We start from the raw sequence: 5,046 nt of genomic DNA, 5'->3' as shown, positions 1-5,046 counted from the left end.
GAGCAGAAAGGTAGCAATTATTCCTATACCCAAATAATGTCCCTCCCTGTTTGTTTGTTTTTGGCATTTCCCTTGTGTCTTTTTTTTTTTAAAGACTGTGTGCCCCTTGGGAGATGGAACAATCTTACTCCTTTCAATGAAAGTAGAATTCTGTCCCGAGAGGCCCAACTAGCTCCAATACTGGCCTTTCAAAAATAGGCACTGAGGAATTTTCTCTTTTGTTTAGTCTTTGTCTGAATCTGTTGCTCTGTGTTACACTGTAGTTTTTACTATGATCAGTTTTAAAAGTGTTTTAGGTGGTGGTTGGCAGCCTTCAGTCTTGAAAGACTATGGTATAAGCCTACAGCACCCAGTATTCCCAGGTGGTCTCCCATCCAAGTACTAACCAGGCCTGACCCTGCTTAGCTTCCAAGATCAGACGGGATTGGGCATGTGCAGCTGTTTTGTATTGTTATTAGCCATTTTGCCGGTCCCTTTCATGGAAGACAAAAGTACCTTAAAAATCTTTAAATAAATAAGGGCACAATCTAATAAGGGCACGCTTGGGCAGGCGGGAGTCCCTTGCACCAGCCCAGGAGGTTGCAAATGGGCCATAAATCACATTTGCGCCTCCTCAGGAGCAAGCTGCACAAGCGCACGGAAGTGTGCCGGAGAACGGAGGCTGCATCCAGCCTCCACGCCAGCTTGCCTCAGGTAGGTTGCGTCGGCTAAGCTTGGCCGATGTAGGAGTCTGGGGAGGGCAGGGAGGAGGCGGGAGGAGATGGGGAGGAGGCATTCAGGGATGGGGGAGGGTGGGTGGAGGGCAGTCCCAGGAGCGGGCAGGGAGCAGGAGGGGGGACTGAGACCCAGTTGTTATGCCGGATCCCAACCCTGCTCACCGAACAGTGTGGAGCGGCTGCAAGCTGCTCCGCTCTCCTTGGACTTATGCCATCGCTGGAGGTGGCGCAAGTTCAAGGAGACCCACTGGGGCTGCAGCGGCTTACCCGAGGAAGCCCCTTTGCCTCCCCTTGCCTCTGGCTAAGTTACTTTGGGCCCCTACCTTGCACTGGTTACAGCGCAGGCCTCATGACCAGCCTGTTCCAGAGCAAGATAGGATTGAGCTGTAAATCAACCAATTGGACAACCTAATTTGTTCAAAAGTGGCAGAGAGTAATAGCAACAATTAATTATAATAGTACACTGAAAACATTTTCAAAGGCCTTCAACAAGGTGTCCCCCTACTATTTGGGGTCAAAGCCTTCTCAGTTGTCGCACCCCATATCTGGAATACTCTTTCCAATACAATTTTTTTAGGTGTTGTCTTAGCCAATGTCTTTTCAGTTACAAGCAAAGACCTTTTAATTTTCCCAAAGCATTTAACTTTTGAAAGTTTAATTTTTCTCGATATTATTTTTATGCTGCCTGATTTTCTCCCAGTACATTTTTAGGCGGTACATTTAATATTATCTTTATTTGCAAACCACTGTCAAAATTCTTGTGTTGAAGTCCAGGGAATAAATGTGTAAAATAAAATAAAATAAAATTATAACATTTCCATCTGTTCAGTTATAGCACTAGCAGGAAATATGAAACCCACCAAGAAGAACTTGCAAAGTTTCTCTCTAGGGCAATTAACATCTGTTCTTTTGGAAGAGTGATGGCTTCTTCTGTGCTGCAAACTTCACCTTGGAATAACGAACAATCCCTGAAGAATCCACCCAGCTTTTATTTTAGTCCAGGATCCCTTTTGTGCTGGGACTACAAATATTCATATGATTGAAAAAGTATATCCAGCACAGACTCAAACAGCTAGACACACCCCTGGCACACATACCAGAGTCATAAAACAACCGTTAACCAGAAAAAAATAATAACTGACAGAATTTGGAATGGGAGAAAGACACCAAAAACTGTGAAATAACACCCAGTCACAATAAGCAATGGAATTCATCCAAAAAATGTGGATGAACACATAAAGTTTGCGACATTCAGTCTGTGACATTCCCTCATAGCAGAGGAATACCAGAGAACTTGGTGTTTGTCAGACAGATGAAAGGAACCCTGTACACAGTGACTGGAAGGAACCACATCACTTAATAGAAATATTATAAAGAGAATTGCTTATTATTTGTGACAAGAGTGTATACAGTACTGCAGCCTGAGATAAGAATTCTGGTGCTGCAACTGTCGCCAAATTTCTTAAAAGAGACCTGGTAAGCCATGTTACATAATAATATCTCACATCACTGTGCAGTTGGCTCACTTGTTTTTGTATCAAAAAACAACAGTTTGACTCATTCTAGAGTGTCAGAACAGAACAAGAGAAAATAAGAAGTGTTTCTCCCCTGCATCTAGTATTCAGAAGTCTGCTACCATTGAACCTGAGGGTAGCAGAAAGCCGCCATGGTTAGTAGACATTAATAGATTTATGCTCCATGAATTTGTCCAATATCCTTCTGTAGCCATCTAACAGCCCAAACCTATCCACACTTTCCTGGGAGTAAGCCCCATTGACTCTAATGGGACTTACTTCTGAGTAGACATGCAAAGGATTGGGCTGAAAGAGCCCAATCCTGGGTTCAGTGCTGCAGCTTTGTGCTGCCGCGCAGTGTCATAAATGTGCCATAAGGCATGCTTGCGAGCCTCACCACCAGGCTATCGCCTGTGCTAGCCCAGCACCGGCCGGTGCTGGGCTAGCACTGGGTTAGTGCGGGGCAGGCACCCAGCCTCAGCTGCTCGGCGGTCTTACGGACCACCGAGCCGTGGCACAGTAAGCGGGGGCAGGGAAGGGGGCGGGAAGGAGGCATTCTGGGGCGGGGGAGGCCAGCAGGGAGCGGAGAGAGGGCAGGGAGGAGGCGTGACAGGGAGGCGGGGGAGGGGGTGAATGGGAGGCATGCTGGGGGGGAGGGAGGGAGGCAGGTCCATGGAGCTCCACTGGCTCGGCACCCTACACAAACGCCTTTACTTTACCGCTGACCTTGTGGTTGGCGGTAAAGTGAGAAGCTCCATTGCGGGGCTGCTCACCTTACCCGGGAGAAGGGGGTGAAAGTCCCCTTCTCCCGAGGTGCCTCCCACAGTAGCCCAGGGCACACAGGATCCGACGGCAGCTGTTCTCGGTGCCACCAGGGCAGCTCAGGATTCAGCTGTAAGCTAGTGGTCATTGCCACATCTAAAAATTGGAGGACATGCACCTTCAATATGAACAAGATGTCAATGACAAGAGGGCTTGCAAACTCGGAATTGTAAATTTCATTGCAAAACACAAGATGGGGAAGCTAGAAGGAGCCCAGCCCTTAGTAATGCCCATCTTAGTTACTGTTCTTAGAATGCAGGTGTGGGGGGCATAACTGTTCACAATTCATAAAAAGCAAAAAGTAATATTCCAATAAAGCTGTCTCCTCTAGCACCGTTTTGTTACAGCACTCATCTCTAGTTAATTGACAGCCATTGTAGCCACTGAGAGCTATGTATTCTGGGTAGGGTGGAGCCAATGAACTCACATTTCTTTCAATGGAATCACCTCTAGTGCTGGATCATGCAGTGGTTCGCTTCAAAGGAAGGGCTCTACCTCATTGATGGCAGTATTACTGGATACTCCTGGTTCCCAAACTGGGGTGCTGCGATGCCCCCACCAGGGGAAAATGGTCGCTACCCCTTAAGGGGCGTGGCAACCTCACAGCAGCTGTGACAGTGGTCCTGTGCTCATGCCACCATCAAAAAGGGGGGTTAAAACTCACCAGGGATCACGCTGGCCCTCCAAAGAGTGCAGAGGGCCAGCAAACCCCTCTGCAGTCCTCCCTGCACCATGTGGTGGGCCAGCACAATCCCCAGTGAGTAAAAAAAAAAAAAAAATACACCTATTTTGTGGTGGTGGCACAATCATGGGAGTGCCGTCACCCTCTCCCCCAAAGACTAACAAGGTCCTAAATTCTACCAGAGAGTTTGGGAACCTCTGCTGTATACAGTTGAATTAAATTATAACTCTGTTGAATTAAATTATAATTGAATTAAATTATAATTCTGCAGGTGAGATTTAAAGAAAAAAAAGTTGAAAAGTTGAATTAAATTATAATTCTGCAGGTGAGATTTAAAGAAAAAAAAATGCTGTTGGAGTTGCTTCCTTTCTAGTGTCCATCTAATTTATTCTTTTCCTTTTATTCACTTCTTAACTGATGAAACATTTTGAAATAAGTTATGTCAGATTTCTAGAGACTGAAGACTACAAAGCCCCCACTAGCATCTATCAGGTCAGACCTCCTCAAAATCTTTGTGGCTTTTATCCTTTCTTTCTGCCCGCCCATTGATTCCAGTTAATTAAAAGTGGCAATTAGTCCAGCTGTTCTTCATCGTTTCCACCTCATGCAACAAGTGAGTGTTGTAACTTTTGGAAGTTTTTAAATCTAATTGATTAGGAACTTTAATTAAAAGTTTTCAAAGACCAAAAAGTGACCAAAGATCAGAGTCTGAAGTATAAACTAAGACTGAGTCCAGGGAAACATGTTTAGGATCCATCCCAAGAAGGAACTAATTTGAACTGGGAATTTTTGTTCTCTGCAATAAAAATGTGCATTTTTTCCCCCAAAACAGATATGGAGATTTCCATTTATAAGCTTTAAAGGTGATGAAAGCAATGTTTCACCCATATTAGGGGTGGAAGACGCACTCTTACATTTATAGGAAGATGCCCCCCATGTCAGGATGAATGGAACAGGAGCTCAAAGTCTTGCTTTAATGTACAGGATGTAACTCCTTCTAAGTGAAAATGAGAACTTGCAATGCCTCTCCAGTGAAATCCATGACTTATTGGGAAGTCTGTAAAACAGTAAATTGACTTCCTTGTAATTTCTGGACAGTAATATTATTGCCAGAGTCACTAAGAAATATAGGGCTGCCCTTTACGTTGATGACAGAAAGTAGAAGTTACAGTAGCTAAAGCAGCATATCATTTGAGAAATATGAATGTATAGCATAGCGATGGATCAAGAGCTTCTCTCTGAAAATGCACTGAAAAATCATTCTGTACTAGGGTAATTTTTATTCCTTTCTTTCTGCCGGGGTTCTACATCA

The 5,046-nt window shown here is 44.8% G+C and overlaps 1 pseudogene; it reads right to left on the bottom strand.

Annotated features, from left to right (window-relative positions):
- Window positions 1-337: 337 nt before the first annotated feature.
- LOC136646442 (5S ribosomal RNA) lies at window positions 338-459 on the bottom strand (annotated as a pseudogene).
- Between the last annotated feature and the right edge of the window lie 4,587 nt (window positions 460-5,046).

Source organism: Tiliqua scincoides, chromosome 3 (genome assembly GCF_035046505.1).
Source record: "Tiliqua scincoides isolate rTilSci1 chromosome 3, rTilSci1.hap2, whole genome shotgun sequence".
Taxonomy (NCBI): domain Eukaryota; kingdom Metazoa; phylum Chordata; class Lepidosauria; order Squamata; family Scincidae; genus Tiliqua; species Tiliqua scincoides.
This window is presented reverse-complemented; position numbering and strand designations above follow the sequence as displayed.